Genomic DNA, 13,086 nt, shown 5'->3' with positions numbered 1-13,086 from the left:
CGATCACGGTGGTCCACCGCGATCGGGGTGGTCCACCGTGAGATCGATTTCCCAATAACACCCGCGGTGTTCAGCCGCTGTCGACGCGATCTATCATGATGGAAACACCTTCAGATCCCAGTGATTTTCCAAGCTCACAAAAAATTGTCCACGGTGGGAGTGTGGTGGATGGCAGAAATCGCGCTAGACGTAGTGTATATAATATAAAAATTTTTTACAAAGGTTACTACATTATTTATGCAAATGGAATTCAAAAAGGTACCTGTACATAACAACAAACAATTACTCCATTTCTGATCAAAGTTCATTCATTTTTGCGTTGAATAATACCGAGTTTGCGAAAATCACTGCACAATTGATGAAGTTATGTCTGTTCAAAGTGATGCACCGCATTTTAGGGTCATTTTGAGTTAAATACCTTGAAAATGAAAGTAGAAATTGGACGGGTCTACGAATAATTACAATAATACCACAAAGATTGATAACCCCTGAAAAAACTGCTTTCTTTTCTTCATAGGACGGCATATAAAATATCTGGTACATTTTTGTTCGGAAAATAACCAGTCTAAAAATACGCCCGGTGTTTCTAAGAATTGCGTTTCATGACACAAGGTTTTTTACGGGAATTACGTTATTAAATTTGTATTTGCGTTCTTGTACGCCTAATTTTGAATTTAATTAAGTTTTTTGTTATTTTAATTGCATTATAACGCAAATACGCTTGTTATCTATAGCCCTGATTATCACTTTAATACAAGTAAATATTTCTTGACACTTGTGCATTTAAATTTACATTTAATATCACAGAAACATTTGAAATATAATCCCAACTTAAAGAGTTTAATTATCCAGCAAAACTCTCTGTTAGAGAAATTGTTCAATAAGTGCTATCAATAATTACTTGAATATTAAGTGTTCAGACAGAGAACAGCACTAGCAGACAGTGTTTACAACAGTTGTCTGTAAGTGGCCTATAAATCACGGTAATGAAGATGCTTATCCCAATAATGACATCATGAATATTTATTAAACTGACAACAATCTTAAACCCCTGAAACACTTGGCAGAACTTGTGATCAGATAGCCTCTGATAATCAGTATTCATTTTCAATTCTTAAGGACCCATTTTGTCCAGATAATGGTACAAAGATACATATATGCTAAAGTGATTTAAACTTTAAGAAAACTATTTTTTAATGCAACATTAATGCTTTTTTCAAGAGGTTGCCCTATTCATCAAATTGTGTTATACCACAGAAAACAAGTACAAGACCAACCAAACAATGCAAATTGTGTTATGACACAGAAAACAAGTACAAGACCAACCAGACAATGCCAATTGTGTCATGCAACAGAAAACAAGAAGAAGACCAACCAGACAATGCCAATTGTGTCATGTCACAGAAAACAAGTAGAAGACCAGCCATACAACGCCAATTGTGTCATGACACAGAAACAAGTACAAGACCAACCAGACAATGCCAATTGTGTCATGACACAGAAAACAAGTAGAAGACCAGCCAGACAATGGCAATTGTGTCATGACACAGAAAACAAGTACAAGACCAGCCAGACAATGGCAATTGTGTTATACCACAGAAAACAAGAAGAAGACCAACCAGACAATGCCAATTGTGTCATGACACAGAAAACAAGTACAAGACCAGCCAGACAACACCAATTGTGTTATGCCACAGAAAACAAGTAAAAGACCAACCAGACAATGGCAATTGTGTCATGCCACAGAAAACAAGTACAAGACCAGCCAGACAACACCAATTGTGTTATGCCACAGAAAACAAGTACAAGACCAGCCAGACAACACCAATTTTGTTATGCCACAGAAAACAAGTAAAAGACCAACCAGACAATACCAATTGTGTTATGCCACAGAAAACAAGTACAAGACCAGCCAGACAATGGCAAATGTGTTATGCCACAGAAAACAAGTATTAGACCAACCAGACAATGGCAATTGTGTCATGACACAGAAAACAAGTACAAGACCAGCCAGACAACACCAATTGTGTTATGCCACAGAAAAAAGTACAAGACCAACCAGACAATGGCAATTGTGTCATGTCACAGAAAACAAGTACAAGACCAACCAGACAATGCAAATTGTGTCATGACACAGAAAACAAGAAGAAGACCAACCAGACAACACCAACTGTGTCATGACACAGAAAACAAGTTGAAGACCAGCCAGACAATTGCAATTGTGTCATGTCACAGAAAACAAGTACAAGACCAACCAGACAATGACAATTGTGTCATGCCACAGAAAACAAGTACAAGACCAACCAGACAATGCCAATTGTGTTATGACACAGAAAACAAGTACAAGACCAGCCAGACAATGCCAATTGTGTTATGCCACAGAAAACAAGTACAAGACCAACCAGACAATGCCAATTGTGTTATCCCACAAAAACAAGTACAAGACCAACCAGACAATGCAAATTGTGTCATGACACAAAAAAACAAGTACACGACCAGCCAGACAATGCAAATTGTGTCATGACACAAAAAAACAAGTACACGACCAGCCAGACAATGCCAATTGTGTTATGCCACTGAATACACACAAGTATTAGACCAACCAGACAACACCATTTGTGTCATGCCACAGAAAACAAGTACAACACCAACCAGACAATGCCATTTGTGTTAGGCCAGAGAAAACAAGTACAAGACCAGCCAGACAATGCCAATTGTGTCATGCCACAGAAAACAAGTACAAGACCAACCAGACAATGCCAATTGTGTTATCCCACAAAAACAAGTACAAGACCAACCAGACAATGCCAATTGTGTTATGCCACAGAAAACAAGTAGAAGACCAGCCAGACAACCCCAATTGTGTTATGCCACAGAAAACAAGTACAAGACCAACCAGACAATGTGAATTGTTTTATACCACAGATAACAAGTACAAGACCAACCAGACAATGGCAATTGTGTCATGACACAGAAAACAAGTACAAGACCAGCCAGACAATGCCATTTTTCATTTATGGCATTAAATGTATTTGTTTATATCAAGCTTCACTGATTTATAAAAGCATGAATATAATGTCTTGAAGCAAGATTTTCAGAATTAGTATAAATTTAGGTTTGGGCGTAAAACTATTGTATATATTAACAAGAAATATCTTTAAACAAGACTACTGCCAAGCAATAAATGTCCCCTACCGGCTCCACCATTGTCGGATTTTTAAAAATATATTTGGTGCCATAGCAACCAGAATTTATGAAGAAGGAAAAAAATGAAATGACGTGCATAATGTCCATATTGCCATCTATCCATGTTTCAAGTTTCATGAAAAAATATTGAGAACTTTAAAAGTTATCGTAGGATCCAGAAAAGTGAGCAGGATCCACCATTTTCAGCAGTATTTCTAGTCTATTTGTTGCAATAGCAACCAGAATTCTGGACGTAGGAACAAAAGGAAATGACGTGAATAATCTCCATATCGTCATCTGTCCATGTTTCAAGTTTCATGACAAAATATGAAGAACTTTTAAAGTTATCGCAAGATCCAGAAAAGTGTGACAGACTTACGGACTTACAGACACACAGAGCACATACCAATGATTACGTCCCCTCCGGTGAAACCGGTAGGGGACAAAAAGATACACAGCGTTGATTGTGGTTGGTGTTAATGAAAGATCAAAAGTTATATGAATGAGATCAATTATAGCAGATGCTTTTTTCTGTGCAGTTTCAAATTGCATCACACGCAAATCAATTACGAGGTGTTGCGCCAGATATCGTGGCTTATTTCGCTTTATCTAAGATATTATTGATATATTATTGATCATATATTTATAGATACAGATTATAAAAACACAAAAAGAATGATAACAAATGAAAAACATGTAAGTTAACCTGCAACACCTGAATCATCCATACATATTTGAATAATATATATGCAAGATCTTCAAACAGACCTGTTTAAGTGGTTTGTTGGACATTATTAAAATTTGTCTATATGGTTGTATATTACTTATTACGTGTATTAAAACTGGTATGTATCATTGAATTGTTGAAAACACATTAAGAATCTATGATTGACCTACCATAATACTGTTTCTGATAATTTAATTTAAGACCTTTCTTGTCAAAAAAAATTAATAAGTACGCCTTGTTCATGTGATGGCATTTTTAAATAACGATTTGCTGTTACTGATCACGAACTGACCATGATATCTTGCAGATTGGAATGCGATTCATTAAAGTGAGGTAACAATTCAATTGCTGGAACGATGTCTTGTTTAAAGCGATCAATTTCATCAACAAATGTATATTAGGATAGGGAACAACACAATACTTATATGATCTAAAATAAACGAAAGCACATAATGCAATACGGTAGTAATTACTCAATATGAGAACACAACCTTTTAGTACATATACTCTGGAGCTGAAATCTTATTAATATAAAGGGGCACACAAAATATGTTGATTTCAAGAGTTTAATGTGAAACTTTTCTATCTGGAGCCTTTTTAATACAGATAAAATTGTTTCATGCTGAACAGGCAGTTAATTACACAGTGATTTCTTTCGTTCTTTATAAAGTACAATGAAAACGGCACTTTCCCATTTGGGAGAAAAAAAATAAAAATTTCCCAATAGCTGTCCAAAAAATCCCAACTGAAGGTTTGTTTTTTTACAAAATGCAACATTTAGCTAATGTCACTATGCAGCTCTTATGGCTTGAACATAAGTAAATATAATATTAACAAGTTGACAACACTTAGTTCTCAATATTAAAGTTTTTGTTAGCAACAAATAAAATACACCACTTTCCCAATCTGTAGACTTCACATAAGTAATTTTCCCAATTTCAATAAAAAAAAATGCAGTAATTTTCCCAATATTAGGTGTGGTAACGGTACTTTTCCCAATAGGGCAAAATAGTAAATAACTGTTGCGTGGTTGCAAAACGCAAAGTAGTATCAGTTTGCATACATTATACTTACCAAAAATAGAAAGTCAATTGAATAACATATAAATGTTAATGTGAAAACTGTTTAAAGATTGCAGATTTTCTATTTCGAAAAGTTTCAGACCTACGGTCTGGAAATAGTATGTTCAAATTCATTGGACGCTTACAAAGGTCAGCTAAGGTGGGTTAAACACTTACAAAGAAAAAAAAGGTAAGCAGATACAGGAGTGTCCCCTTCCTCTCTCAACATGAAATACTTAATTATACATTCAAACTGCTATGTGTTAAGATGCATTTCCTCGCTGTATTTATTCCAAACTATTTTTTGTCAGAGAAGTGATCAATCAGTCCATCCTTTTACCAACATGCTCCTATGTAAAAACAAATGACTGCTCAACAACAGTGTGGCATCTCAACAATAATACTAAGCATTCCTACTGTGAATGCATAAAGAACAGTTTTTCTTCACTGGTCATGTTTTAAATTGTTGATATTATGACCAAGACATTACTAGAAAAAAACGCCTACAAAACTTAAATTGTTGATATTATAACCAAGACATAACTAGAAAAAAACGCCTACAAAACTTGTGCCTGCAGTGTAAGTTCCATTTAGAATCATTTCCAAGAAATTCAAGTGAATCACCCATGGCAGTTATTAAATTACTTGCATTTGTTAATGACAGATGACAGGGTTTAAGGGGTCTTATTCAACTTCTCCATTTTGAAAACGCAATATATACCTGAATCCTATCTGGTGATGCCACATTTTTGAACATAATTGGATACATACACTGTAACAGGTTGCAGAATATTAACTTCATGATAAATTAACTGTCTCAAGTAAATTACTTTAAACCTCTATTCATGAATGATAAAAACAATTAAAATCATTTGTTTAATTATTTTAGGCCAATTAATACCAAAACAAGGGATGTGTTTGTCAGAAACACAATGCACCCTTCTGCCCCGCTTCGATGTACTTTTTTTTTATCATTTGGCAGGTACAGATAATTATCTCCCTTAAAAGCTTATTACTTCCCTTGGATATTTTTTTACCTTTGACCTTGAAGGATGACCTTGACCTTTTACCACTCAAAATGTGAAGCTCCATGAGAAACACATGCATGCCAAATATCAAGTTGCTATCTGAAGTGACAGAAGTTATGAGCATTTTTCAAAACCTGAACACAAAGTGTGACGGACAGAGTAACTGACAGCACGATCACTATAAGCCCCATCGGGTGCATAAAAACACATGGCAATTACATAATATCCTTAGCTTCATTATACTGTCCCAGCAGGATTTAAAGTAGATATCAATAGGCCATTGCCAAGAAGTAAATCAATCCAATAAAACGTCAGGGACGCCACAAGTTCAAGAACACCAAACAGAACGGATTCCGTAGAACTACAGTGTAAATAATATTAAATCAACTGTATCCCCCCGTAATCAGCGATCAATAGAATATGGCAGGAAATCATAATACCAGTGTGATGCAATTGCCAATCTGGAAGCCAGACAGAATCATATCTGACTTAAGGTTTTGGAATGCAAGACCCAGTGAATTGGGAGTTGAGGCAAGTAAAATCAGCTGAGAGTCGAGATCAGTTCATGTGACACTGCAGAAGGAACAATAATGGTCCATTAAAAGAAAAAAAATATTAAAATTCAGAATCCATATGATATCTTCTGCATTATGTGGTTCTCCCAAAAGAGCTCTTTGCATGTTGAATTTTCAGAATTACCTGGTATAACACAGGACTGCATGACAGAATGAATAGTCTTATTTTGAAATCCTTTGATTAGTTTTTGTAGTTTTGGAATGTGGTTTTATCTGCCTCCTTTATAATGCAAATTTATGTCAAACACTTTTTTATGGAAATGGCATAGAATGTGAACTTGGCAACTTTTGACACATGTACATACTTTAATGGAGTATTTTGCAAAGCCAGGGGAAGATTTAAGTTCTATGGCTAAGATTATTATTATAGTTAAAATAGAACTCATTTTGCACAATGTAGTCTTTAATGAAGAACAATAGACCTGTCATTGCGATGAAAGCAGGTTTTCAACACTTCAGCTATTCATTTGGGCTGTGCACTGTGAAAAAGGGGTTTAATGCATGTGCATAAAGTGTCGTCCCAGATTAGTCTGTGCAGTCTGAACAGGCTAATCAGGGATGACACTTTCCGCATAATCTGGAATTTTGCTAAGTAGAGACTTTTAGTAAACAATAAATTCCATAAAAGCGGAAAGAGTCTTCCCTGATTAGCCTGTGCGGACACTTTACCCACATGCATTAAACCACCTTTTCACAGAGCACAGTCCATTAAATTTTAATATTTACATTTGTGCAGCCCCAAGCTAATTCTTCATATAAGCCTCTATATATAACAATATTTTCAATCTAAAGTGTAGTTTATAGAGGGGGAAAACAGTTTTTCTATTTTAAGTAACAGTAACAGAGTGGATTCAACTGGTCCCAAATGTCAATTCACAATATTTATTCATGGAAGATACCAACATAGAACATTCAAGAACAAAACTCTCACAAAACATCAAATGATTAAGAGGCAACTATTTGTATTTTTTAAGCAAGCAGTGACCTTGATCTTTCCCTCCCAAATTGATCAAAAAATGTAATCCCTTCCTAGGTGTAAATTTAAGTTACATATAAACACAATCTCAGCACAATAGCCCCATCATAACTCCAGTTGTTTTTTATTTTGTAACAATGACTCCAAAGCAAGGTCTTCATTTAAGCAACCTATACACATAATGCATTATATCCCTCCAAATTCATGTTATATACCAGAACCCATTTTTCAATTTGAAGTACCAGTGACCTTGACCTGAATGCAATCCCAAGCTAGGTATGTATGTCACCTACCTACTCATAAAATTTATGTGCATGCATCGAAATGGAAATAATTAAGGGTACACCATTTTCTATTCTCTGTTGCAGTGACTTTGACCTTTCAAATGCATACACTTAAGATTAATCATATCTAAAACTTTGAGATCCCATTTTCTTAACAAATATTAAGTCAGTTTTATGAAATCTTAAGTCAAGTATATTAAATGGAGTTGTTAACTATATCAAATTTAATTGCATTGTATACTGTTTAAAAAAAGTATTCATGCTCTTTATTTTTCATAAAATTATCATAATAAATATGACCAATAAAATGTTTGTTATATTTTTGCAATTTTGAAACAAGAGATTTGTTTGTCAGAAACACAATGCCCCCTAATGCACCACTTTTTTTAAAACTTTGACCTTGAAGGATGACCTTGACCTTGACCTTTCACCACGCAAAATGTGCAGCTCCATGAGATACACATGCACGCCAAATATCAAGATGCTATGTTCAATATTTCAAAAGTTATTGCAAAACTTTACTGTAAGGTTAAAGTTTTGGGACAGAATTGTTTCACCTTTGACCTTGAAGGATAACCTTGAAGGATGACCTTGACCTTTCACCACTCAAAATGTGCAGCTCCATGAGATACACATGCATGCAAATATCAAGTTGCTATGTTCAATATTTCAAAAGTTATTGCAAAACTTTACTGTAAGGTTAAAGATTTGGGACAGAATGACAGTCACAGACAGAAAGACAGGCCAAAAACAATATACCCCAATCTATCGATCCGGGGGCATAAAAAGCTTAAAGACAGACTTAAGAATATTCCAGACATCAGAACCTGCCCTTCAATGAACGCATGTCCTTACTCAATGTAATAGGAATGTGTACTTACATCAAAAGTACAACAAATAATTGAGCCATGTTCTGTGAAAAGGGGGTTAAATGCATGTGTGTAAAGTGCAGTCTGCACTAAGAAGAGACTCTGTAAACGAAAAGTATCATAAAAGCATAAAGTTTCGTCCCTCATTAGCCTGTGCAGACTGCACAGGCTTGTCTTGGACAAAACATTACACACTTGCATTAAACCCCCTTTTCACAGAGCAAAGCCCAATTCTTAAAACAACTTTAATCGTCCGCAACAAAATCAGTTGACACAAGACGGCTCTGCTCCAGTGGCCTTTCATGAGACTATTTCACCGCCTATGCAAAGACTATTAAGAACAGATCACATTTCCTGCATATTTCTGTAAATCTTTAATTTAAATGCAAATCTTCATCTGCACCCATCAAAAAAGTGAAAGAACAATCAATACAAACCAATTTTGTTGTATATAATGCCCTTTTCCTACTTCATTCTCTACAGATATTAGCTAAACATTTGTTATTCTGTGCTATATCTCTCCATATGTGTGCAGTCATTTTTTATAACAATATAATTGATGTTAACCTCTGGCCTCTGGCTCATTTTTTATATTATGTTTTAATACATGGATGCAACAAACAGTTGCAAGAGTCTGCATAACACTATCAGTATAACTGTCTTGATTTGCTTTATAAAGGTTACTGCAGTCCAAAATGAATGACTGAATATTCATGAATCAAATAAATCAATTAATTATAAGAGTGATAAATGAGTTACAAAGCGCTCATATGTGTTTTATAAATAAACTGTATTGATGTCTCTAATAACTAAATGAGTACCTGCAGCATCTGACCTTTTAAACCAGCAGGGCTATTATATTTTACATGGATTGCATTGTTTTCTGTCTTAGCAGAGTTCAACAGTAACATACTGATTGGATTATAAACAAGAGATGTGTTTGTCAGAAACACAATGCCCCCTTCTGCGCTGCTTTGAAGCCATATATTTGACCTTTGACCTTGAAGGATGACCTTGACCTTTCATCACGCAAAATGTGCAGCTCCATGAGATACACATGCATGCCAAACATCAAGTTGTTATCTGAAGTGACATAGAAGTTAAGAACATTTTTCGAAACCTAAATGACAAACCTAAATGAAAAGTGTGACGGAAAGCAAGACAGATGTACGGTCCGATCACTATATGCCTTCCTTTGGGGGTATAAAAAACACCTATTGGCATTCATGGAAAATGTATGGCTCATTACATCTTACATTTTTTTCTGTTCATAAATTATATTAAATTCAGATTTTTTTTGACAATGAAACAAACATTATAATCCCTTTTTAATTCTTAAAACCTTTTTATTTTGTTACAAAGTGTTATGTGTCTTTTTATTGATCAAAAAGTGGCAGCCATTGGTCATCCCCACAATCCAGCAAGAATAGCAAAAACAAATTTAAGTGACGGAATGAGAACATATAGTATCTATTCATTATAAGGCCCAGACAAGTCCCCGTTTATTAAATAAGTCATAATGAAATGTATTTTTCCTTACACAGAAGATGTAATATTTACATTTCAAGATTTCAATTTATCAATATATCCTCAATGCACTGAATATCCAACATTGCACACACATTCTTTTAGCCACAAGAATTGGCAATCCTATGCATTACAGGAGAAAATTCAGCATCAATTTCCATTAAAGCCATTTTACTGCTTATGCACATGTTTTTGTATCCATTTCAATTAAATCAGCGTCATCTAGATTAGGTTATATTCAATTCTTATGCCTGTGATTACTGCCAGAAAACATCAGGAATAAAATCAAATCACGTGCTTTTACTTTATCGCAAGAAGAAATAAAAGACAAATAACTGTTAACTGACCATTCATCACTTCAATTTTTTTTCATTCAGTACTATCTGCGCTTACTGCTATATCTATATTTATCTCTATAATAACATCCTTAGAAATTAATAATAAATTAAATTCATCTGTTTCCATTTTTTTCTAACCACATTGAAAATCAGTCAATTAATAATATCTTGCTAAACCAATACACTTGCATGTATAATAGCATTGACTATCACCACACTGTGACAAATCCAGCCGTTGCATTCCCCCTCTATATCCGATACCAGTGAGAATTACAACAGCGTCTCCAACAGTTGGTTATTTATAGAGCACACTTTGGAATCATATGTTCTAGGCCTGTAATTGTCACATAGTTTTACAGATTGTGGTCATTTGGTGACAGTGGTACTGGTGATACTGTTGTAGACAGTATTCTCTAGGAGAAAATGACATGTTGTCAGTCCAGTAGCTTCAGTTAGAGTTTTTATGAATTAAAACAATTATTGGTTTACATTCTGTGCCAAATACAGCCAGTCACAAAGTCTTGCTTTATTTTCCGTGCCAAATACAGCCAGTTACCAAGTCTTGGTTTACATTCTGTGCAAAATACAGCCAGTCACCAAGTCTTGATTTATTTTATGTGCCAAATACAGCTAGTCACCAAGTCTTGGTTTATTTTCTGTGACAAATACAGCTAGTAACCAAGTCTTGGTTTATTTTCTGTGCCAAATACAGCCAGTAACCAAGTCTTGGTTTATTTTCTGTGCAAAATACAGCCAGTAACAAAGTCTTGGTTTTTGTTCTGTGCCTATTTCTGCCAGTCACCACGTCTTCGTTTATGCTATGTGCTAAATAGAGCCAGTCATCAGGTCTTGGTTTACGCTTTGTGCCAAGTACAGCCAATCCATAAGTCTTGGTTTACGTTCTATGCCAAAAACAGCCAGTCTCCAAGTCTTGGTTTACGCTTTGTGCCAAATACAGCCAGTCACCAAGTCTTGGTTTACACTTTGTGCCAAATACAGCCAGCCACCAAGTCTTGGTTTACGTTCTGTGCCAAAAACAGCCATTCACCAAGTCTTGGAGCCTGATTATCAAGAACACTTGGCAAATAAATGTGTCATCGCAAATCGTTGCTGAGTAACCAAATCTATCTTGAGTAACCAAATCTTTCCTGAGTAACCAAATCTATCCTGAGTAACCAAATCTTTCCTGAGTAACCAAATCTATCCTAACCAAATCTATCCTGAGAAACCAAATATATCATGAGTAACCAAATAGATCATGACTAACCAACTTTATCCTGAGTAACACAAATCTTTCCTGAGCAACCAAATAGATCATGACTAACCAACTATATCCTGAGTAACACAAATCTTTCCTGAGCACCCAAATTTAACACACCCAAGAATTATTCTGTTTGATACACTTACTCAGACATAAGTTACTGTTCTGGTTGTATGTTTTTTGCACATAGCCATGTTCACTCAGCTTCTGAGTGGGAAAGGGTTGAACTGACAGTGGCTTGGCAGAAGACCGATTGGTTGCCATGTCTTCACACACACAAGCCATTTCTCATAATAGTACTGGCCGGAAATCATCACGTATTAATGAGGCACCTGTATGCTTGTCAGCAAGTCTTTTGTATGTGCATTCTTCAATAACAATACTTCTGCACCATAAATATATATTTTTGACAATGATGTTGATGATGACAGGAAAGATATAACAAAGCATACTTATCATCATTGCGTTTTAAAATTGCTTCTTTGATTTTACAAGCATCTTAATTATTATCACTGATTCATAACAAACACCAGATACGTGATAATAAAAGGTTATCTATAAACTATAATTAATAGATATAGCAAAACTTTGTTCCCCTTGCAATGGTTAAATTTTAATTTGTTAACCACCAGATTCTCTTTTTGCACCAAAGAAGACCTACCGGTAGACATGAATAAGCGAAGGGATATTCCCCTGTCTGAAAATATCCGATCACTTCAAACACATGAATTTCATTATCTTTGATAGATTCTTTATTGAACATGTCAACATCTAACTTCCAAATCTTTTGAGGTTCAGTCTGCACCTGTTTTACGAAGATCATCACGCAGTATTTCAACATCTTCTAACTTCCAAATCTTTTGAAGTTCAGTCTGCACCTGTTTTACGAAGATCATCACGCAGTTCAATGTTCTTTTTTCAAGCAATAAATATACCAGTATAATGTAAAAAAAGAGCTTTAGTGAAAATGATTTACAATAAGAAATTCTGACATTTATCCCATTAGCAGATTAAGAAATTATCACAAGAGTTGTCATCCATGTATCCCTGGAGTCAATGAATGTGTTACTGACAGGATGACGTAACTCATTATTAAAATACAATTATGCAAAAGCTATTAGTGAAATATTGATTTCGTTGTTGACTTACTTTGAATGAAAACATTGGCAGGAAGTTTTTATACTATCTACTTAAGGCATACTTATATATTTTGTATCATGTAAAGGTAAAATAATTCCTTGCAATTATTGCCCT

The 13,086-nt window shown here is 35.0% G+C and overlaps 1 protein-coding gene across 11 annotated transcripts in view; it reads right to left on the bottom strand.

Moving 5' to 3' along the window:
• The window catches only part of LOC127872828 (RIMS-binding protein 2-like), a 185,902-nt gene that overhangs the window by 75,698 nt on the left and 97,118 nt on the right, over positions 1–13,086 (bottom strand). The window lies entirely within an intron of this gene.

Source organism: Dreissena polymorpha, chromosome 1, assembly GCF_020536995.1.
Source record: "Dreissena polymorpha isolate Duluth1 chromosome 1, UMN_Dpol_1.0, whole genome shotgun sequence".
In the NCBI taxonomy this organism is placed as follows: Eukaryota; Metazoa; Mollusca; class Bivalvia; order Myida; family Dreissenidae; genus Dreissena; species Dreissena polymorpha.
This window is presented reverse-complemented; position numbering and strand designations above follow the sequence as displayed.